The following is a 24,180-nucleotide window of genomic DNA, read 5'->3' as shown; positions in this document are numbered from 1 at the left end:
GAGGTCCCACATCCGGCTTATACTTCAACAACTCAGCTGGCTCCCAGTTGAATTCCAGATTCTGAGAGACACTGCCTATACCCCCCACTGCCTTATGTTCCGCCACCTCCAGCTGGCTGCGGTTCCCTGGCCCCAGAGAAGCAAGTCGGACCTCAACAAGGGCCAGAGCCTTCTGAGTCCTGGCCCCCACCTGGTCGACCAAGCTTCCTGAAGAGATCATGGCCCTGTCCGAACTCTCACAATTTCGCAGGGCCTGCAAAAGGAAGCTCCTCCACCAGGCATTTGCTTGAGGCCAACCAGCCCAATGGGTTTCTTTGTTTCATATTTCTGGGGAACATGATCTGTTGCTTTGGTCACAATAAAAAATTCAGAAATCATAAATGTTGTGGCTATTTTCCCTTGAGAGAAGAGAAAGTTTCCCTTACGAAAATGACAGCTTTGGAGGGGACTCTCGGGTATCGCATCCCCACTGAGCACTCTCCCCTCCCCACACTCCACCCACAATAGGAACGCTAGCCTCCAGATAGAACCTGTGGACCCCTAGAATTCCAGCTCATGTCCAGACTACAGAAATCAGTTCCCCTGGAGAAAAGGGCTGCCTTGGAGAGTGGACTCTGTAGCATTGTACCCCAGTGTCATCCCTGGGCTTCACCCCCAAATCTCCAGGAGCTTCCCAATCTCAAACACCCCTTCGCACCCCCCATCCCAGGGGTAGTCAAACTGCGGCCCTCCAGATGTCCATGGACTACAATTCCCAGGAGCCCCCTGCCAGCGAATGCTGGCAGGGGGCTCCTGGGAATTGTAGTCCATGGACATCTGGAGGGCCGCAGTTTGACTACCCCTGCCCCATCCCCTTCTGGTGGCCAAGGGGGCCCTGGCAACCCTCAGCCACAAATCTTTGGAAACTTCCCAACCCAGAGCTGACAGCCCCTACTTCCCACTGTCTATATGCTTTACTTTGCCTGTAATACACAGTACAGAAGCCTTCTAAACATTTTGATATAAACAAAAGAGACAAGCAACAACAACAAAAGAACTGTGATAGCTTCCCCCCCCCCCCCGCTCCCGAAAAACACAAGTCAACAGTAATAGTGGTCCACATTTTAAGAAGCCCTGGAATCCAGGCCAACTTGATTTAGGTGAGGTTTGTCCCAACTGTAAAGAGCCCCAGAAAATAATTAAGCAATCTCCTTGGAGAGCCGGGAAAAGTACCTTCTTGCAAAGCCTCAAACACGTAGCAGTCACTGTCCTCAGAGATAAGCGTGTTGTGGTTCCAAGGCTGCCCAAGCGGGAGGGGCAAGCACTCTTTCCCACCCCCACCCACCCCTGCCTCTTGCCATGGCCACGGGGCTTGCGATTTCCCCATCAACCCCCACTGCTATCCATGCCACAGGGGAAGCTTAGGGGCCTGCCAGAGGCCCATTATCAGGGCCAATAAAGCAGACTCCTAACAAGGGCAATGATTCCCTCTCCCCCGCCTTTTCCTCATTTTTATCTGCAGCTTGTACTTAAGTCAACAGTGAGCTCTGCCAGCAAATGCACATTTTTTTTTGTTTAGTTACCCTTGGAGGTTCTGCCTGTTTGCCTTTCTGACTGGGGAAGTCTCTTGCTTTACCAAGACTGGCCCATGGCATTTTGAGGCCCGAGGCAAAAAAAAAACCTCAGAAGGCAGCACAGGCCCCGATCCACCAGGCAGTCTGCCTACAAAGTCCCAGGCATGCGTACACAGAACTACATTTCACATCAGCGAAGGCTTTGCCTTAAAGCTGTCTCTAAGGAGTCAATAACAGGTTGCATTCCACTTTTGATAGTGGTGGAAAGTGCCATCAGTCAAGTCACAACCAACTTATGGTGACCCTGTAAGGTTTTCAAGGCAAGAGACAAGCAGAAGTGGCATGCCGTTGCCTGACTCTAAATAGTGACCCTGGATTTCCTCCATGGTCTCCCATCCAAGTACTTAGCATGGCCTACCCTGCTTATCTTCTAAAACCTGATGAGATTGAGCTAGTCTAGGCCATCTAAATCATGATGAATTCCACTTTGTTTCATAATAAACAAACGGCTTAAGGTATCCTTCGTATATACCCACCAGCTGGTAAATTGTGAACCCTGAAACAACTTTGTTGGCCCCTCTTTAAGACAAGTCTTTGTTTTGTATGAATGATGATGATGATGAGAGCCATTCTGGCAAATCTGACCCTTAGCTATAGCACAACTGCCGCCACAACTTCCGATCTGGCATTGCTTTCTTTGAGTTGGGTAATGTTCTGACCGTGTCCATTTTGATCGTATCTAACCAACGTGTTCTTTGTTGGCCTGAGCATGCCGGCTCCAAACCCGGGTAAATAGGGAGGCTTAAGGAAAGACCTGGCACCTCACCTTGTGAAAAGTTTGCCAAGTAAATCCTATGGGACAGCTCTCAAAGGATTTTTATGAATATAGTGATATATACCCTCTATCCTAAATGGTTCCCTTATAACAAATGCTTCCCTTATAACTGCCCTGAGCTGCAAGGGGAGCGAGGTATAGTAAGTAAGAAAGTAAATCAATCCATTACTGTGTTAATTAGTGCAGAAGTTCTCTGTGAAATAATACCCACTGTTTAGGGCAGTAGTTCTCAACCTTCCTGATGCCGCGACCCCTTAATACAGTTCCCCTTGTTGTGATGACCACCAACCATAAAATTGTGCTAGTGTTCTTTCACAGAAATTAAACCGAAACTGAAATATGGCGTAAAGATCCATTGTTCATGATTGTATATACCGTATTTGCCGGCGTATAAGACGGCTTTTTCCCTCTCAAAAACATGCCTCCAAGTGGGGGGGCCGTCTTATACGCCGGGTGCACTTCAGTCAGGATCGGGCGGCGGGCGGTGGCAGCTCCCCCCCCCCCACTGGGCGAGCGGCGGCGGCGAGCGGCGAGCGGCGGTAGCTCCCCCCCCACTCGTCAAGCGGCGGTGGCGAGCGGCGAGCGGCGGTAGCTCCCCCCCCCACTGGGCAAGCGGCGGCGGCGAGCAGCGAGCGGCGGTAGCTCCCCCCCCCAACTGGGCAAGCGGCGGCGGTGAACGGCGGGCGGCGGTAGCTCCCTCCCCCCACTGGGCAAGCGGCGGCGGCGAGCGGCGAGCGGCGGTAGCTCCCCCCCCCACTGGGCAAGCGGCGGCGAGCGGCGAGCGGCGGTAGCTCCCCCCCCCACTGGGCAAGCGGCGGCGGTGAGCGGCGAGCGGCGGTAGCTCCCCCCCACACTGGGCAAGCGGCGGCGGCGGGCGGCGAGCGGCGGTAGCTCCCCCCCCACTGGGCAAGCGGCGGCGGCGAGCGGTGAGCGGCGGTAGCTCCCCCCCCACTGGGCAAGCGGCGGCGGCGAGCGGCGAGCGGCGGTAGCTCCCCCCCCCACTGGGCGAGCGGCGGCGGCGAGCGGCGAGCGGCGAGCGGCTCACGGCAGGCTGCGGGCTGCGGGTGGCAGGCGGCGGCAGCTCCCCTCCCCACTGGGCTCACAGAGGCGGCAAACTCTATATTTTGACTGGTAATGTTGGGGGGTCGTCTTATACGCCCAGTCGCCTTAGACGCCGGCAAATACGGTAAATTGTTTTTTTTCCTGGGATTTCTCAGTTCAGTTCTGCCTCTTGTCTCACCAAGCCAATCTCGCTCTTTTCTGCTGCTCCAGACAGACAAACGCTCTATCTCCATCTACCCCGCAAGGCTGTTGTGTGGCCCCTGCAGGAGCGGCAACAATGGCGGCACCCCGCACCGGCCAAGCTGCTGCGACCCCTGCAAAAGGGTCATTCAACCCCCAAAGGGGTCCCAGCCCCCAGGTTGAGAACTACTGGTTTAGGGGCAGACTACATATATATAAAAGCTGAGGACTAATAATTGCCCATTGAAGCATCCACTACCACAGGCAACAGGACTGGAAAAGACTTTGCCTGTGACCTCGAAAGCTGCAACCAGAAGGTACTAGTCCCTAGGATACACAAACCAAAGACCCAGCATTATGTAGTAGTTAATAGCCTCTAATCTGGAGTTCTAATCTGGAGTTCTAATCTGGAGTTCGGCAAGGCTGTATACTGTCGCCTTGCCTATTTAACTTGTATGCGGAGCACATCATGAGAAAGATGGGGTTACATGAGTCACAAATTGGGATTAAGATTGCAGGGAGAAATATCAACAATCTCAGATATGCAGATGATACCACTCTAATGGTAGAAAGCGAAGAGGAACTAAAGAGCCTTTTGATGCAGGTGAAGGAGGAGAGTGCAAAAGCTGGCTTGAAACTCAGCATCAAGAAAACAAAGATCATGGCATCCAGCCCTCTGAATTACTGGCAAATAGATGGGGACGAAATGGAGATAGTGACAGATTTTATTATCCTGGGCTCCAAGATCACTGCAGATGGGAACTGCAGCAAAGAAATTATAAGATGCTTGCTCCTGGGGAGGAAAGCTATGGCAAATCTAGATAGCATCCTAAAAAGCAGAAACATCACCCTGCCAACAAAAGTGCGTCTAGTCAAGGCTATGGTCTTCCCAGTAGCAATGTATGGCTGTGAAAGTTGGACCATAAGGAAGGCCGAGCGTCAAAGAATTTAAGCTTTCGAACTCTGGTGCTGGAGAAGACTCTTGCGAGTCCCTTGGACTGCAAGGCGAACAAACCAGTCAGTCCTAGAGGAGATCAGCCCTGACTGCTCTTTAGAAGGCCAGATCCTGAAGATAAAACTCAAATACTGTGGCCACCTCATGAGAAGGAAGGACTCCCTGGAGAACAGCCTAATGCTGGGAGCCATTGAGCGCAAAAGAAGAAGGGGACGACAGAGAATGAGGTGGCTGGATGGAGCCCCTGAAGCAGTCGGTGCAAGCTTAAATGGACTCCGGGGAATGGTAGAGGACAGGAAGGCCTGGAGTATCATTGTCCATGGGGTTGCAATGGGTCGGACACCAATTTGCATCTAACAACAACCACTAATCTGGAGATCCTGGATATATTCCCTGCTCCTCTGTGTGAAGACAACTGGATGACCTTAGGCTCGGCACAGTCCTGTTCAAGTTGTTCTCACAGAGCAGGTCTGAAGGGGGACAATTCCTTATTATTTATTTATTTAACCTGTGCACATTCGCACACACTGCCCTCTCCCATGGCTCACAGCAGTTTGCATAGGAATACTGACCTTCCCATTTTTCTCAATAAATATTTTGATATTAACTCAGAATGAAGACGTGACTCCTCTAAAAGTGTGACTCCTAGTTGCATCTACTGATTGGGAACTGGTTGGGAGCTTCGACCATTGCCTCTTTGTTTGATGGCGGTTATGCAATCCTGACAGAGGGTAATCACATGGTGATAAAACTAGGATCCTTTCTGATCTCAGTAAATGGCAGATGCAAGGAGGCACGGTTATTCCTGACACAACTGTGTGGGGTGCCTCTTTAAGAATTTGGTTTCACGTGGGTGTTCTGATTCTCCTGGGACACCTAGGCCCAACTCCTCCATTGCTACTTAGGAGTGAAGGCTCAAGACGGGTAGCACAGTTCGTCTGCTTGTAGCAATAGAGAAGAGCAAGAGCCCAGTGGCTGCCTTGAAGACTAACAACCTTTGGGGGAGGGGAGGAGTTCTCATGACTCACCACTCCCTTAAGAGGTGAGCAGTAACTCGCAAAAGTTCCTACCCTGCCACAAATGTTCTTAGTGTTCAGGGCAGCTACTGGGCACTTGCTCTTTTCTACTGTGAGGAATGAATGCAACCACTATCTCCTACCTTCATAGATCCAATCCAATCCTGAGGCACAATTCAACCCAGGGCACCATTAGAAGAAACTTCCACTGAAGACCCTAGAGCAGGCTTTCTCAACCTGGGTTTTGTTGTTTTTTACTTTATTGTGTGATATGACCACGTGCAGTCATGTTGGCCCACTCCCAAAACGGCCAATGATGAGCCTGGAGCAGATGGAAAGCGGAGGGGCTCCTGGAGAACATGTCCACAGCTATGCTTCCCAACCATATTCTGCACCATCACTCCACTCCTGGCACTTCTCACCTAATTATGTCTATGTGTACAGAGAACGAAACATTGGTCTTACCTGTCGTTGGAGGGACGACCTCGGCGGCGGGTGGGGGCAGCAACCCTTCCCAGGTGCTCCCGCTGGTGGTAATGGAGGGAAAAGTCGGGCAGGAGCGGCAGGGGAAGGCAGGCAGCGCAACCGGTCCCTTGGTTGGGAAAGGGAGGGAATACTTGGTGGCTGGCGTGGGGCAATCTCGCCCTGAAGCATGGCCAGGGCGGACATCTCAGGGAGCCACCGAGCCCGCTCCCAGGGTTGGAAGGGCTTAATAGCTGCCTTTCTCTCTGCCAGATGGGGCAGGTGGACTGGCTGGGGGCAGCTGGGGGCCCCTACTGGCTGGGGGCAGCTTTTCCATTTCCGATCGCACAATGGCATTGTGCAGAAACCTCGCATTTCGCTCCTGGGAGGTCTGTGAAAAGCCTGTGTGCTGTACTGGATGACAGGCTAGATGGCTGTAGGTGTCACAATCACCTGCGCAGCCTGAATCACAATTGGCTGGGCAGAGTCTGCTCAAACCACCACCTGTGGGGGGCCCTGTGTTGGAAACTACTGCCAACACCATGATGGGAGGAAGTTGGGTGGATGCTGACTGGAGTTTTTCCTTCACTCATCTTGCAATTAAATAGTGGGAAAAGGGTGAGTGGAGCTAGCCAGGAGCTATCTGAAACTGGAGAGCTATCTGAAACTCGAAGGCCACTAAAAATTATTTGAATATGACTAGCCCTACCTGAGTGAGCAGAAGCATGACCTGACCATCTGTGGATGACTTCCCTCACGGAAGTCCAACTGTGGCCTTAAATGTACATTCAGTCAGTGGGAATGCACGCTTCTGTGGCTTTGCTGAACTGCAGAAATAGTGTGTTTGTAAAGTACAATTTGTGCCACAGTGGCCACATTTGATACAGAAAAGTAATAAGAAACATACCAGGCATACCAAGCATGTATTTGAGAGATCGCCTCCCTGCCCATATCCCCCAAAGAGCCTTACGTTCTGCCACCTCCAACTGGTTGCGGATCCCTGGCCCCAGAGAAGCGCGTCGGACCTCAACAAGGGTCGGAGCCTTCTCGGCCCTGGCCCCTACCTGGTGGAACAAGATCCCTGAGGAAATCAGAGTCCTGCCTGAACTCCCACAGTTCTGCAGGGCCTGCAAAAGGGAGCTCCTCCACCAGGCATTCGCTTGAGGCGGACCACCTCGGAACATCTTCTGGTCCCCCCTCAGACACCTTCCCATGACTGAACAATTTGATCTCCCCAGCATTGATGTTATTCATGTTATGTTGTAACTGTTACTGTTAGATGGTGATCTATTGAAAATTATATAATGTTATAGATCATTATAATGTTCCATGTAAATATATGCAGTGTTCCATATAAACTGCCCAGAACCGCAAAGAATGGGTGGTATTAAAATCCAAGTAAATATAAATAAAATAAATAAATACACACTACTGACATGCCTACATGAAAATTTAAAACTCACCGGTCTCCAGACACGAATCCACTACAAGCAGTTCCTGACACATTTCAACACGTTGTAGTTTCAAAATCACCTTGAAAACGCCTAAGTGCGTCCAGATGCAACACTGATGAAGGTGTGAAAGACAGCAGAGCATCAGTTCTACAAACAGCATCAGTAAAGGACATGTAAACAATGAACAGAGGGAACCCCCAAGCTACCACTTAGCTGAAAGGGAAAAGAACAAGAGTTTCTAATAATCTTCCAGTCCTCTGACTAGACTAGATTGAGTAAACAGAACCCATAAGATACAACAAACGGATGTTTTCAAAAGTCACTACTGACGTATTATATTTTCACTCTCATTCAGAATGATGATTTCCATCTTGCAGCTACCAGCACCTCCCGTCTTCCAGGACAGTTTTGCTGACCAAGGCATTAACAAGGTACATAAAAAAAATCATTGATAACTAAAATATTATAAAATTTAAAAACATTCCAGCGATAAGTATCATTCTAATTTTAAAACTCACAAGCATTATCTCAAGCAATTGAGACTATCTCTACCTAAGTTGCTCCGAATCCACCCAGCTCTTCCTTGTTTTGATTGCTCTCCAAGCAAATCTGGCCACAACACAAGTTATTTCTGTGCTTTTGTCTGACAACATGTCTGTGATTGCCTCTGAGTTGGGCTTATTCTGTAGGGAAGGTATAAGTTCTCCCCTGAATTGTATAGCCTACATTGGAGTAATACATGTTCAGATGTCTCAATGCTCCCATCCTGGCAGATGCATAAACGATCACAGATGGGTATTTTTTTTAATAAGCCTTCCCTAGAAGCGGATGGGGGCATGTTATATTGTAATAGAGTAAATGATTTCCTGTGTTCTGGGGAAACAAGATTAGATAAATAAGGTAATGGTCTCAAATTATTAAGTGGAGGCTATTGAAACAGTGGATTTTTTACTTGATTGAAATCCTGTTGGCGATGGATATCTAAAATTCTTTGTATTATCGTTTCCTTTGCTCGGTTGAAACTCAGAGACAGTATTAACTGTTTGGATAGACCATATGAGCAAAGTTTTATCTCAAGAGTGGATATCCACAACACAACCAATGATTCAGACATCAATTAGGTAAAGCAAACCCTTTGTGGAAAGAAGCAATTTTAACCAGTACGTGGACGTACATATCCATATTCTGGTCTGGACAGAATACATTCCTGCTTCTACCCGGATTGCAGGGTTGGAAATGCTGGTTGGTACTTGAAACAGGGATCTTAAAAATTTAGCTTGGGTCTTTTCTAGGCTGGAAATATTGACATTTATACACAATGCGGCCCCATGCATGATCTATGCTAGAGGTTTTACCTTGAACAGCTTAAGGGCTGCGGGAACATTACGCCCACCTTTGTGCCAGAAGAATTTCTGAATGGCACCTGAGCTTCTCTGGGCATGTGAGGAGATATATGATATATGGGAGTTTCTACGGCCATTTGATTGGAATAGTACTCCCCGATATTTGTAAAATCTGACCTGTTCTATAGGTGATGAATTTAGACACCATGTATATGTTTTAGGCCTGTTACCAAAACCCATAATCTTTGTTTTTGAATGATTGACCTCTAGCTGGTTCAATCGGCAATAAGTAGCCAGTAGAACCAAGGCCCTTCTCATTCCATTTGGCGTCCTTGATAACAGGACAGCGTCATCTGCATACAGCAGTAGTGAGATATGGTTGTTAGCTAATCTGGGGGGATGTAATTCACTATTCTGAAAATGTTCAACCATATCATTTATAAAGATGTTAAACAGTAGGGGTGATAGAACATAACCCTGCTTAACTCCCTTAAGTGCCTTAATAGAATTAGCCAGATGACCATAGGTATTGCACTTAATTCTGATGGTAGTATTTTCATACATAGGACGTATCAAAAATAGAAGACATAGAAGAAGTCTTATCTAATTTCTCCCATAGTAATTCCCTTGACACAGAGTCAAAAGCCGATTTCAAATCAACAAAAGCTGCATACAGGGTTGTCATAGAGCTGGAAGAGTATTTACTCTCCCATACTCTGGTTTCTCTTCAGATCACATAAATCTTTCACCTATGTAGTCAAACGGAAATTAAGCAGTACTCGGCTGCTTGATAAAACAATGCAAATGGCAAGCACAGATCAGACTAGCCTTGCCCCCCCCCCCCATAATAAACATCAGCACAGATGAAGCCAAGAGACCTTTGGCTTATGCTATGCCTGTCTGATGCTTATAGTTGCTGGCCTCCCTACCTACGTCCCATCTAACAAAATGCCATCTGAATAAATCTATTAATCTTGCCTCTTTTCCACTTGGGGAAGGAGGTAGCGAGAAACTGACTTACCGTACTTAGTTAGCATTTTCAAACCTAATATTTAATGTCTTGTTTATATATCTTAGCCCTTTGTGAGCAGCCCGGAGCCTCCAGGATGCGCGGGGTAAAAATGTAATGAAAATAATGATTGTATTATTTATTACATTTTCCAATGCCAAGCTATTCACATTAAAAAATGAATTCCATGACACATGTGGACTTTTCCAACGGAGCTCAAGTTCCCTTTTTGTCACTGGGAGCCTGTGCAGACTTTTCTTGCAAAAAGTTACTTGGTGATGGCCTCCTTGTCACTCCCCCTCCCTGCACAGTTACTCACTCTATCTCCAATTTTAGAAGAAGAAGAATACTTTATTCTTATATGCCCCTTTTCTCTATTCAAAGGAGTCTCAAAGCGGTTTACAGTCACTTTCCCTTTCCTCTCCCCACAACAGACACCCTGTGAGGGAGGGAAGGCTGAGAGAGCCCTGACATTACTGCTCCGTCAGAACAACTTTATCAGTGCCATATTGAGCCCAAGGTCACCCAGCTGGCTGCATGAGGAGGAGTGCAGAATCAAACCCGGCTCGCCAGATTAGAAGTCTGCACTCCTAACTGCTATACCAAATTGGCTCTCAGAAAGGGGAAATCGGTTTTCTTTGACAAATTTCTATTTTAAATGACGATGACGACACCTCTTGCTAAGTTTCACAACTTGCTAATTCAGTATCGGTATTTTGGAAACGGGAGCAGCTTTGCTTTGCCATGCCCATCGGTTGGTTTGTTTCCATAGCGAGTCAGAGCCACTTCACTCTGCATGTGACAGTTCCGCGACCACGTGTTGCGCTGTCAAAAACAGGCAGCGTGCGAGCGAAGAGGAATGCGTATCTCCACACACGCAGGGAAGCACCAACAGAAGCCGTGATTTGCCATGGCTGCACACCTATTGTCTCTTGGGAGCAACAAGCTTCCCAGTTCTTTTAAGTGATTACTGCAGGCAAGACTGCCAGCGTAGCAAAACGGCTGTAGCCAGCAGAGTGATATTGTGGATGCCGACACACGCGCCTGCTCTCACTCTTTAAAGCAAGAATACCACATTCGGTTCCACGGTCGCTCGGTTACCCTAGGACACTCTCGTAGGAAACAGTGTTCTTGCCACCACACTCCCAGTGGTATACCTCCTCTGAAGAAGGGAGCGGTGACTCACAAGAGCTCCCACCCTGCCACAAATTTCATTAACAGCTACTGGACTCTCACTCTTGGCTACTGTCCACCTGTCCTTTTCCTATCCGTGGTAGTTACACTGTCCAAATGCGTAGCCTGATGGAGAAATCCCAAAAGTGCTGTTTACCCTGTGCTAAGATGCCATTTCTGCAGTTGCAGGACAGTGCTACGCAGAGTGCTTGAGGAATTCCTGAGAGGACAGCCACCCTGTTATCCCGCAATTAAAAGCCGCTAGTTCACACCGCCTGGCGCAGTCCAGGAATGGTGGTATTCCCCTGATGCCTACTGCTCTGACATGAAAGGTTGTCAGAAGAGCTTTTTTTATACCCCACTTTTCACAACCTGAATGAGTCCCAAAGTGTCTTACAAACACCCTCTCCTTCATCTCCCCACAGCAGACATCTTGTGAGGGGGGGGGGGGGTCTGAGAACGCTCTAAGAGAACTGTTCTAAGAGGTCTGTGGCTAGGCTACAGTCACCCTCCCGAGCTGGCTGCATGTGGAGAAGTGGAGAATCAAACCTGGTTCTCCAGGGTACATTGCTTTTTAACCACTACACGATGGATGACTTTGGACCAGTCAGTCTCACCTGCCTCACAAAGTTGTTGTGAGGCAGACATGCAGGAGAGAAGTATGCACTGATAAGACACTTTCGGTCCCACGGGGGGGGGGGGGGGGGGGGGGGAAGAGCCCAAGAAATAAACATCGCCAGTACGCCTGTCAAGAGGGAAAGGGAGGGGTGTGCAATGGGCCAGGGACAATATTGAGCCATGGCGGATCCAAGTATCCCGGAGGTTGGAAGGGACTTGTGAACGAACCAGGATGAGTCCAAAATACAGCTTTGTTTTCGAAGTCACTTCGGGGCTTGGGTATAAAACCAGGAAATGCGGCCGACGAGGGGGGGGGGGAGAGACACCAAACACGGTCTTGCCCCCTCCCCGCACAGAAGGCTTTGGGGGAAGCAGAAGTGAGGGCGGGCTGCTCCCTCCTGACTCAGGCGGCCGAGGTGGGGCGACCGGCAGCCAGCGGGCTTCCTGGAGGAGTTTTTCCCCGCACGTAGCCAGGCCCCAGCCAGAGGCTCCCTATGCAAATAGCCCCCCCCCCCCCCCCGCTCCGAGGCCGACTCCTCCGCAGGCAGGTATGCAGGCGACCCACCTGCCTCGGCCAGCCCCTGGAGACGGCGCTTGCCGAGGAGGGCGAAGCGGACACTCCCCGCCCCCCCCCCAATAAGGAAGGGGCGGCGAGAGGGGAGCGCAGGCTGCTGGGGAGGGGGAGCCCTTCCAGTCCTGGGGGGGGGGGCAGAGGTGCTCGGCCAGCTGCCCTCGGAGCCACGTCCTGCTGGGGCCGGCGCAGAGCCCAACAATGGGCTGGATCCGGCCGGACCGACGGCAACGCGCAGCTGCGCTTCGTTTCAAGCACGGCGGCCCTTTAAACACGCACGCTCGCTCTCACGCACGCGCCCGTTCAAACAGCCTGCAAAAGTTTAAACGGTGGCAACTTGGAGGCGACGCTGCCGCCCTTCCCTTTTCCTCCTTGTTCCCAAAAGCGGGGGGGGGGGGGGGACGGACAAGCGCCTTCTGCAAGGGTTCCCCGACGCGGGCGGGAGCGGCAGAGTCAGCCGTGCTTGCCCGGCGGGGATTCCCACTCGGCGGCAGCCTCCCGAGTCGCCCGTCTCCTTCCCCTCGCCGCCGACTCCCGGCCAGCTCAGCCCAGAAGTCCCCCCCCCCCTCCCAAAATGCCTACCAGGCTCGCTGCGATGTCCGTCTGGCCCCGGGAGGAGAGGGGGAGCCGGGCATGGCGCTGCAGAGGCCCTTGCCCCGGGCGGACCGGCCCGCTTCTCTTCCCCGGCGCGGTGCAGACGGCCCCCGCCCGCCCGCGCTCCCCCGAGCAATGGGGACGGCAACGTGCTCTCCCCGGAAGGTTCGCCGAGAGTCTTCCCCGGCCAGACCCTCGGCGGGGGCGGGGGAGGGGGAGAGGGGGGAGGGAGGCTCGCCTGGGCTGCGCTCGGGAGCTGGACGGAGCCCTCCTGGAGCAGAAAGAAAAACGCGAGCTGGATCGGCCGGAGTGGAGTGGAGTGGAGCGCTTCCCTCTCGCCCCCTGCCCTCTGGAGGGTTCGCCCCCAAGGCACACGCTGCCCGCCCCTGGCTCAGGCCCGCACAATTCGCTGGACTGGGCAGGGAAGTTGTCTTCTGGGGCACACTTCAAACCCCCAAAGCCACATGGGCTAGAGAATGGGCATTTGATGTGCTTTCCCAGGTCTGCTCTGCATGGGGCACAAATATCAGTAGAGCTGCCAAAAAGGACCTTTCAGTGTCATCTGGAAATGATCTCTGGCACCCAGTGACACTCTAAGATCATGTCCTGTTTCTTTAGTTGACTGCTATTCCCTGCCTTTCTCCCCAGCAGAGACCCAAAGTGCCTATGAGATCATTCTCTCCATTTTATCTTCACAACAACCCTGCAAGGTAGGGGAGGCTGAGAATGTGAATGGACCAACATCACTCAGCAAGCTTTCCTGGCAGGCTGGGGATTTGAACCTCTGATTCCCGGCTGACGCTGTAACCGCCACTTCTGGGATCCCCAATGTGGTTTCTGTGAGCACCGTCAAGGCTGCCTGCCCTTTCCAGGGCCCACCAAGCGGTTTTAAGAAGCGGATGGGGCCAGGCAGGGCCACTGCACAAGAGTCAACACTTACTGAAGCCAAGTTGTGGCACTAATTCGGTGGCTGGTTCCGCTTCCTGTGGCAGCCACTTTGTTGCCACGGCCACCATGTACCCACAGGCTCAAAGATGTTGGGGGTCCTTGCCCTGCTTACCTACGGGATTGGTTACCTCCTTATGACCCTCGCAGGGCACTCTGCTCTGCGGGTATGAATCTCTTAATGGTCCCAGGGCCCCCGGAGGCCCCAGGACCTGTTGGAATGAGCTCCCAGACAAGCTGCGGGCTCTGACAGGACTCTATGAGCTCTTCCGTCAGGCGTTTGGTTAGAGCCGGGCGGTTGATCCCAGGGTGTGAGATCTGATCCCTCTTCCCCCCCTCTGGTTCCTGTGTATTAGATGGTACCAGCCCTAGTGGTTCTCAACCATGACCCCTTCGGCGCCAAAGCCCAGCAAGGACCCGCCGGATGAGCTGCCAGTTTAGCACTGTGGAGGGGCTTCCACCGGACCCCCAGACAAGGCCATAAGTGACCCGCCACAGGAGGTGACTGGAGGGGGGCGAGGGCCATGCCCGGGGGAGGGGACTGCCGCCACCACATCCACGTTGCTCACTGTCCCGCTCCTGGCCAGGACCTTTTTGGTCCTAGCCCCTGCCTGGTGGAAGGAATTCCCAGACAAGCCGCGGGCTCTGACCGGACTCCCTGAATCCGCGGAGCCTGCAAACCAGAGCTCTTTCATCAGGCATTTGGTTAGAGCCGGGCGGTTGATCCCAGATACCTGGAATCTCGCCCTCCTCCCCCCCCACCTTTGGTTCCTGTGCACTGTATTAGACCAGTAGTTCTCAACCTTTTCTTTGCCACGACCCCAACTCCAGCGCCGAAGCCCAGCGGGGACCCACCAAAGGAGCTGCCAGTTTAGCGCTGCAGAGGAGCTTCCACTGGACCCCCAGACGTGGCCCGCAGGAGGTGACGGGAGGGGGCGAGGGCCCTGCTCAGGGGAGGGGGCTGCTGCCACTACGTCCACATTACTCGCTGTCCCACTCCGGGCTGGGCTTAGGCACGCGTCATGCTCCCTTGGCTCACCGCTTCTCTCCTTTCTCCCTTCTTTAGCCACGGGGGCGGGGGGGGGTTCCGACGCAGCCCTGCTGCAGAGCGCGCAGGGCTTGCCGGACGGAATCAGGAGAGATGGGACAACTTTGGACCCGCAGAGGGAGGGGGTCGCTTTCCTGCCAGCTCTGAAAGGGCTGATCAAAGTATTTAGACGCATTCCTCGGCAGGCACTGGCGCAACCCTCCCGACATGCTAGGCAGCTGCAGAAGGAGCCAGTGGAACACTGCAAACCCGTGTGCACACATGCACACAACAATTGAGGCGGCCTGGAGGCAGGCATTGCCATGGCTCCACCGCCTCTACCCACCACTGCCCACTGCCCGCCACCGCCACCACAGTGGCAGGCAACCTGGCAACCCTGGGGGAGGGCCCAGGCAACCCCAAGTGGGGCCCTGATCCCAAGGTTGAGAACCACTGTATTTGGCGGTACCGGTCCTAATGGTCCAATGCGTGAGTAGAGGTGGATTTTATGTTGTGTACACCGCCAATTTTATGATGCTTGGGTTTATTTTTAGGATTACTGGGGATTGTTTTAAGATATGTTTCATCATGTCACTTCTTATATATTTTATTTTTTCTGTGAACCGTGAGCAGCGGTATTAAAAGTCTAATTTACTTATTTGTTTGCTTGTTTATTTATTTATACATACTGCCCATCCATATGGCTTTGGGTGGTTTACAGAAAATAAATAAAACATCATTCTGGCTGCTGGCCAGAAAGGTTTCACACCCCCAAAAGTTAAACACACCCCTTTCTCTACCCTCACTTTCCATTGATCCTGCATCTTTGTGTGTGTCTGTGTGTACACCCGAGAGAGAGAGAGAGAGAGAGAGAGAGAGAGAGAGAGAGAGAGAGAGAGAGAGAGAGAGAGAGAGTAGGCTTGTCAATAAGATCATAGCAAGAAGGTTCCATGCATGACTTTGCAGTTCACAATTCAATTCATAGAGTCTCCCTTTCAAAATCCACTAATTTCTTTTACTGGTCTATTCATTTGAGCAAATGTCTCAATCCATTATTGGCCAATGTGTGAAAAGGGACATGAGACTAGATGAATCATTTTGTCTGATCTAGCATGCCTGCTCTTTTGTTAAATATACAAAACAAGAGGTTGGGATGAAATAAGGCACTGCTTACTTGTGTTAAGTGATCTTGGGTATGACGTCAACCAAGGTCCATCTAGCACCAGAAGCCCAGAATGGGATGCCACCTATCCCTCCCCCCCATTCTTCTTCTAAAGCATTCATGATTCCTAGGACCTATTATACGATGCTTTTTTTGGGGGGGGGATATCCATGTGTGTCTACTCTCACCTCTGGATTCTGATGAGGGCAGGGGTGAGCAAACTCAGGACTGCACCTTCTGGCAGCTTTTCTCCAGTCTTGAAGTACATGCATACAGCAGCAGCAAGCATCTCTTCTTTGGTGCATAAGGGGAAGGAAATGAAGTAGTCCTAAGGAAGAGAGTTTTAAAAAAATTAAACCAAATATGCCTTCCAAGCCTGAATTAGGAAGAGGAGAAAACTCACGCAGACTGAAGCTTGAATTGTGTGATCTCTACAGGGATGGCTGCATCAAGTCCCTAAGAGCACCACTGTACACCTATGCTTTTGAAGAGCTTCCATCTGGCTAGCCAGCTGCCTAAGTGGTGTCAGAAGCTTCATGTACATGCATAAAGGCAAGCAGCATTAGGCAAGCCCACAGAGGTAATTCAAGGCACGGGAGAGAGTCCTGAGGATACCTCCCTCCTTCTTTCAGAATGGAAAGCTGCAAACGGACATTTTGTTAATTAACTTATTAAAATACTAGGGGCAAAGCCCATTGTATCCAAGAATACAACGGGCGCTAGAGCTTGGCAGTGGGAAGAGGAAGGGGATGAGTTGTCCAGTCTGTAAGGGCATGGGGTTGAATGTGTGTGTTGTGTGGGAGGTTGTGGCATGGTGGCAAATGAGGGCATGGGTGTGGCGATATGGGTGTCAAGAACCTGTGGTTTGGAATGTTAGTTGAGTGTGGGAGAAGACTGACCTTTGGGAATTGTGGCATTGTGGTTACAGATGAGCTTTCCAGAGCCATGTCTTAAGATATGTGAAGGGAAAATCAGACTGGAGATTACATGGCAACCAATTCCCCCCAGTTCTGTGTCATTCCCTTCTTGTGGGAATTAGGGCACAGACACCGAAATGCCCCTCTGCCCTAATACACATGGGGTAGTCACAGTACACAAGTGTCCACCCTGCTCCTTCTGTCTGCATTTTTTCACTGTTGATAAAATGTTATGTGCCCACATGCTTCTTTCATGGTTGCTCCTTAGAAGAACTGATTTTTGTACCCTAGTGCTTACTACCCAAAGGAGTCTCAAAGCGGTTCACAAGCACCTTTTCCATTCGTCTCTCCACAATAGTCAACCTGTGAGGTATGTGGGGTTGTGAGAGGTCTGAGAGAACTGGGAATGGGCCGCAGTGACCCAACAGGCCTCAGGTGTCTCAAAGCATTTTCCAATCCTCTTCCCTTCCTCTCCATCTCACTATTTACAGTTTCAGGCTGTAAGTATTTATTTAGATCTTCCTGCACTTTCCAGACTTACAGGTCTAATGCTGGACTGCCTGTCTGTGCCCCAGAACACAAACAGTTGCTGGTAAGGGCTGGCCATAGCCCATAGCCCAGGAGGGACACACCTGCACCACTCCCTCCAAACTGCAGGCAAAAATGGCTCCTTTGAAGGCTGGACTCTGAGGAATTGTACGAGTTTGAAGTCCCACCTCCAAACCTCCGGGAGTATTTCCAACCCAGGGGTAGCCAACCTCCAGGTGGAACCTGGAGAGCTCCTGGAATTACAGCTCACCTGCAGAGTATAAAGATCATCTCCCGGGCAGAAAGGGCGACTTTGGAGAGGGTTGTGGTAGAGAAGAAACATTTAAGGTCTCCCACACTGTTGTTGAATTGAAAGACTTGGGGCCTACTGCACAGGGTTGTTGTGCAGATGAGACAAAAAAACAACAGTTATGTCTGCAGAATAATGCTGTGCAGTGGCCTCAAACCTGCAGAGAGTTGCAAAGAACAAAGACACGTGCCTTGGCTGTGTCTAACCTCCGGCCAGAGCAGTATTTTAAGTGAAAAGGGGATTTGCTGTGGCCTCCCTGTCAGCCAGCTGTTTGTCAGAAGGGGAAAGTCCCCCCCCCCTCAAAAGGAAGGCCCTCAGGCTCCCCTGCGTTGCTCTTGGAAACGCCTCCCTCCCCTCAGTCAGGGGCTGCTAAAGGCTCCCTCCCAGCAGGCCTGAAGGGGGGGGGAGGGGGAGCACTCTGCAGCCTCCGGCCAGCTTTCTCAGGGTTCTGAGGCAAGTGGCAGTTGGACATGGCAGTTAGGACAGCCTTGGGGCGAAAAGGGCTGGCACAGCCTGTCCAGGCCTCTGTTCTCATCCCTCTCGCAGCCCTACTGACCTCCTCTCCCTTTGCTGGTCAGGAGCAGACTGGCAGCCATTTCTCCAGATTGCCCCTGACTGGATGGAATTTTGGTCTGTCTTGGTGAGGGGCCTTCCGATTGGCCCCTCCGCTTGTCAGTCCAGGGCCATGGGACCAATTGTTGCCCTTCCTCATCATGGACTGAGCCCACCACAACACCCCTTACTGTTTTATTAAGAGGGAAAAGATTTATATCCTGCCAGTCCTCCTGGTTCAAGGTGTAGCCCACAAGCGTCCTGCGCTTGACATGCATCAAAACCCATCTTTCCAAAGAGCAGTTTTCCAAAGAGCGGCTGCAAAGCATTTGCTGTTAATGGGAAATTCAACAGTTGTTCTTCTTTGGCTTTGCCCCCCTGCTGAGAAGAAAAGTAGCGGCTATCCTGTGCTGGGTAAGGGAATACCGGGTGACTAGGGAAAGAGCACAATGCTTTTGTGAAGGGGGCTGCGGAAACGTGCAATTCAAGGGCTAGCCATGCATCAAGACCACTACATCTGCCCTTCCTGCACTTTCACTACTACACCCGCTTGTGTGGAAGGTTGCCATCAGAAGAACTGCAAAACCACCGGGCAACTGGAAAGAGCAGCGTTTGGCAGTGAGACAGAAGGAAGTCATTGATAAAGCTGATAGACGTTAACACGGTTTCTCATGCGCCGTATTAGCAGAATAGCAACCCTTTCAGTTTGCGCTTCTGTGGGCAGGAAGTTAGTTGCTTATGTTTGGGAGATGTCTGATAAGGAAGGAAAGTCAGTGGAGAAACAGTAATGGAAATGTAATGGAAAATATGAAAACTGCAGCCCTGCACATGTTTGCTTGGGAGTGGATCCTACTGAAATCAGTGGGCCTTATTCATGAGTAAAGGTGCATAAGAACAGCTCTTATTGCATGTTTTTACTGCATGTGGTTCAGAATACATATAAATAGAAGCAGACTACATGAAACATAGCTTGCTGTTGAAAAAGAAGAAGAAGAATGGGTTCTTATATGCTGCTTTTCTCTACCCAAAGGAGGCTCAAAGCGGCTTACAGTCGCCTTCCCTTTCCTCTCCCCACAACAGACACCCTGTGAGGTGGGTGAGGCTGAAAGAGCCCTGATATCACTGAAGAAGAAGAAGAGTTGGTTCTTATATGCTGCTTTTCTCTACACAAAGGAGGCTCAAAGCGGCTTACGTTCTCTTTCCCTTTCCTCTCCCTACAACAGACACCCTGTGTGGAAGGTGAGGCTGAGAGAGCCCTGATATTTCTGCCCAGTCAGAGCATTTTTCTCAGTACTGTGGTGAATCCAAAGTTACCCAGCTGGCTGCAAGTGGGGGAGTGGGGAATCAAACCCAGTTCTCCAGATTAGAGGTCACTGCTCTTAACCACTACAATACACTGGCACCAAAGATACTGAAAAAATAGCATTGTCAACAAGTATGGGGACAACCATTCTGTTTCTTTAATAGAGGCTTAGAGCAGAAATGGACAGTTTTATCGCAGCATGGAGCAGGAGTCTGTGGGCACCTTTGGAATTTTGAATTAGGGTAATGGCGCAGCCACAAAATGGCTCCCACAAGAGTTGGAGCCAATCACAAAATGGCTGCCAAAGATGGTGGAGCGAACCACAAGGTATCAGGGTGACTTACGACGGTGACTTTTCAATATTGCAGGCAAAAAGCTTTCAGAAAAACAACTTGCATTCAGTCATCTGGTGAAGATCCTTGCCCTGAGATTAAGGTGACCAGATTTTAACATTGATAAAGCGGGACACCATTGACCCGGGGAGGAGGGGGGTTCTTGATTAAAAATTTGGTCTTTATGGAGCAACAAAAAGTTTCATAGAATGCATAGAACACAAAACTATTGTAATATATATATATAGTAATATATATATATAGTAATATATATATATATATATATATATATATATATATATATATATATATATATATATATATATATATATATATATATATATATATATATATATATATATATATATATATATATATATATATATATACATACATACATACATACATACACACACACACACACACACACACACACACATACATACACATACATACACACACACACACACACACACACACACACACACACACATATATATATATATATATATATATATATATATATATATATATATATATATATATATATATATATATATATATATATATATATATATAGTAATATATATAATATATATACATCCGCTCAGCCCAAAGCCCCACCTGGCCCTGTCTACTTTCTTGGTGTGCAGCAGGAAAGATATCAGCAGACATCATGACTCTGGCAATATGTTTGGAGGTCAATAATATAACCTGGTAAATAGCAGCCCACTAAGCTTCTAGCAAAGGGACAGGACCTTTTTTCTTCTCCAGACAGTTGGTAATCCCACAGCAAGATCAGGGTTGTTGATTTTTTTTTGATTACTACTGTTTTAGTCATTTTTTGCAAATTTGTGGCTACAGACCACCACTGAGCAAACCTAGCCTGATGTCCATCCTAAATTTCTTCATCAGTAGGCTGACCCAAAGGCTACCCAAGTAGAGATAAAGTAAGCCAGGGACAATTGTTACCCTGCTTTAGACCAAATGCCACCCAGCTACTTCCCTCATCCTTGCCATTTAATGGGTAACTATTAAAATTTGTGTAATCAGCCCTACTCCGAGCACCTGGCTTATACTGGACTATGCAGCTTCATTAATAACATAGAGAGTTCCTCACACAGCCATTTGCCCACACAGGTTCTTCGACCCAGGAAATTTCCCAGTAACCAGTGATCCAAAGAAGGAGTGGTTTAAGGATTTGTGGGGCACATAGCACTAGAGACAGTTTAAGGATTCAGGGGGCCCTAGCAGAGTACATGAACATGAGTCTGGGCTTATAGAATCATAGAGTTGGAAGGGGCCATACAGGCCATCTAGTCCAACTCCCTGCTCAACGCAGGATCAGCCCTAAGCATCCTAAAGCATCCAAGAAAAGTGTGTATCCAACCATTGCTTGAAGACTGCCAGTGAGGGGGAGCTCACCACCTCCTTAGGCAGCCTATTCCACTGCTGAACTACTCTGATTGTGAAAATTTTTTTCCTGATATCTAGCTTATATCGTTGTACTTGTAGTTTAAACCCATTACTAAGTGTCCTTTCCTCTGCAGCCAACGGGAACAGCATCCTGCCCTCCTCCAAGTGACAACCTTTCAAATATTTAAAGAGGGCTATCATGTCCCCTCTCAACCTCCTTTTCTCCTGCCTGAACATTCCCAAGTCCCTCAACCTATCTTCATAGGGCTTGGTACAGCTGTGGCAGGAGCAGCCAGACTGAGGGCAGAAGGGCTCCCCAGAGTAGTGTAAGAAGGAAATGGGGGAGGATAGAGGCGATCACCCTGATCCGTGTGGGGGAAGGCACCATGCAGGGCCCCTGGAAGTGCGGGGCTCATAGCGTGTGCTACAAGGATAAACCAACCCTGACCTAAAGGGCCGCTAATGGTCAGGAGCATCTCTGCCAGTGCCTTGTAGGCCGTTTTTTTCAGGTCCTTCATGGCAGTTGGTGTCAGTTCACCAATTATCTCCTTTGACACTACTGCCAATGAGCACATGCCCACTGCTGGTGCTGATGAACTGAAGAGCAGTTCCTGCCGTGCTAGCTTGTAGTGCTGCTTGGCTTGTTCCAAGGCCATGTTCACCTCCAAGCCCACGCCTGCTTTTGACCCGAGGACTCCATTGTCCCAGGGCTGGAAGGAAGGGAACACTGGGGGGTGGGGGGTGGGGAAGCTACAGCAGACAGCACCGTCCACCTTGTAGCCAATCCACTGTGTATGGGAGTCACAGATCATGCGCCAGACCCAGAGAGCCTACAATCAGGATCAGTTAGGCTGCCATATACTTCATGGCTGTTCCAGTTTAAGCAGATTGCCTGAACCAGGCTTAAACACCCCCCCACCCACCCCCCAATCTGTCCCAGAAGTCACACCCACTCGAAACGTATCTCCCTGTCCCTCCTGCAGAGGGTTTATACAGTGACCGTGCAGTGTGGGACAGGCAGCCGACCATGTTCAGATACACTCTCAAATGAAGCCCTGCAACTACACAGAACCACTTAGGATGTACTTGGTAAATATCCCAATTAAGTATTTTACTTACTCTAAGGAGCTGTCTCAGCCAGTATCCCAATTAAGTATTTTACTTACTCTAAGGAGCTGTCTCAGCCAGTATCGGTTCCACATATCTCTGCAGGGGAGTGCAGTCTCTTCGTCCATTGTAAGGAGGACGTTCAGCCGCTTAATCCAAAGGCAGTCCTGTGGTTGGACCCCATGAATTCCCTTTGGCTGGACATCATAACATGGGGGTGTGCTTTTCCCCCAAAGTGAAGGTCATCAGTTATTTCTGAGATCACTAAACGGATGCCTCCAGGATCTGAGGATGGTCAGACGTTGCAGCCTGTCATTTTCATATTGCCTCTGGACTTGCTTCACCACACAATACCTCCCCCGACCACTAGAGGGCAGTAGCAAAAGAGCTTTAGGGCTCTTTCCTTTCCAGTCTCTCCTCTCGTGGAATCAGAGACTCGGTTGCAGTAACAGTGGCATCATTTCCTCCTTTCCAAGCTCCAGATTTCTATCCTTGTATTTGATGGCTAATACAAACTCATCACCCAAGAAATACAATTGATGCTGTCTTTGACGAGTTGTGCTGGCTACTCCCCCTGGCAGAGGCATGTCCGGTTGCAGCAGCTGGATGGAGTCTAAACTGAGCTGGGCACGGGGAGAGCGTAGTCGTGGGAGCCAAATCAAAGGCGAGAAGTTCCAATCAAGCAGGGAGGACAAATCCAGGGGTGTAGATCAAAAGTCCAGTCTTGCAAAGCAGGAGACAGGCAGAAATCAGGCATGGTGGGGGTCAGCGTTGTGGCTGGATGACGGGTTGCTTCCACGCAAGCTTGGGCTCCCAGCTGCTTTTCAATAGGGGTCTTCTGCTGGCTCAGGCCTCATCCTGAGAACACAGATCTCTTTGAAGCAACCCACGGTGGGCCAAAAGCCATGTACTGCGTCTTGTAGCTGTCCGCTGCCTCTTAAGGCTGCCTCCAATGGCATGCCGCTGTCTGGTGGGGGGAGCTGTCAGCCTGATGAGATACAGTCAGACTCCAGCAGGGCTGACAACTGGTTTGAGGCGCTTCTGCAGGCACTCCTCCTCAGGGTCCTGATTGGCCTGTTCTTCGGCTGGATCTGAACTGCAGACCGGGCAGGCTGCTGGGCTGTTGGGGCTCTGCCTGTCTCATCACAACTCAGTTCATCCTCTGAGGAATCCCTGCAGGTCCGAGGCTGCCTCATGACACGATTGTCGAAGCGACTGACAAACAAAAACAAGATTCAGGTGGGCAGAACAAAGTTTTGACCCCATGGCACTTTTAAGACCACCAAAGTTATATTCGAAGTATTAAGCTTGCACGTGCATGCACACTTCTTCAGATATGCTGAAAAGGAAGTTACCAGTCCACACACCTCCGATTGTGATCTATTTATTTCCTTCAATATGTTTCCCCCTGGGATAAAGCCAAATGAATGCTGTTACTCCAGTCTGGTCCTTCTATCTACTGAATACCTTTATTGTGCTGTACACTAATTTGCCACTCATCCTTTCCTTTGAATAAAACCTTTTTAGTCTTAAATGTCCCACTGGCCTCAAATAAAAGCAACACATTTACAGATTACTTCACTGGACCTGGGACAACATGACCATTGGGGGAGTACATAAGGCAAAATCAGAACAGAGCCCTGAGAAGCATCCCCCAGAACGCCAGAACTGCTGACAAAACTTTAGACAAAGAAGGATCCCTTCTCCCCAGCAAAGGATCAGTCAAAGCCAACCCCAGTTTCAAAGGAAAATACAA

The 24,180-nt window shown here is 50.0% G+C and overlaps 1 protein-coding gene across 4 annotated transcripts in view; it reads right to left on the bottom strand.

Moving 5' to 3' along the window:
• TET1 (tet methylcytosine dioxygenase 1) overlaps nt 1-13,362 on the bottom strand; it is a 93,761-nt gene extending 80,399 nt beyond the window's left edge. For 2 of the 4 annotated variants that reach the window (XM_077350796.1, XM_077350798.1), the window contains exon 1: nt 12,814-13,058. The gene's annotated coding sequence lies outside the window, so the exon portion shown is untranslated. Of the gene's footprint in view, nt 1-1,212; nt 1,318-12,813 lie in introns of those variants that run through there. The other 2 variants (XM_077350799.1, XM_077350797.1) reach the window with 2 other exon arrangements.
• Nucleotides 13,363-24,180: the final 10,818 nt, after the last annotated feature.

Source organism: Paroedura picta, chromosome 8 (assembly GCF_049243985.1).
Source record: "Paroedura picta isolate Pp20150507F chromosome 8, Ppicta_v3.0, whole genome shotgun sequence".
Taxonomy (NCBI): domain Eukaryota; kingdom Metazoa; phylum Chordata; class Lepidosauria; order Squamata; family Gekkonidae; genus Paroedura; species Paroedura picta.
The sequence above is the reverse complement of the archived record's forward strand: the minus strand, read 5'-3'. Positions and strand labels throughout refer to the sequence as shown.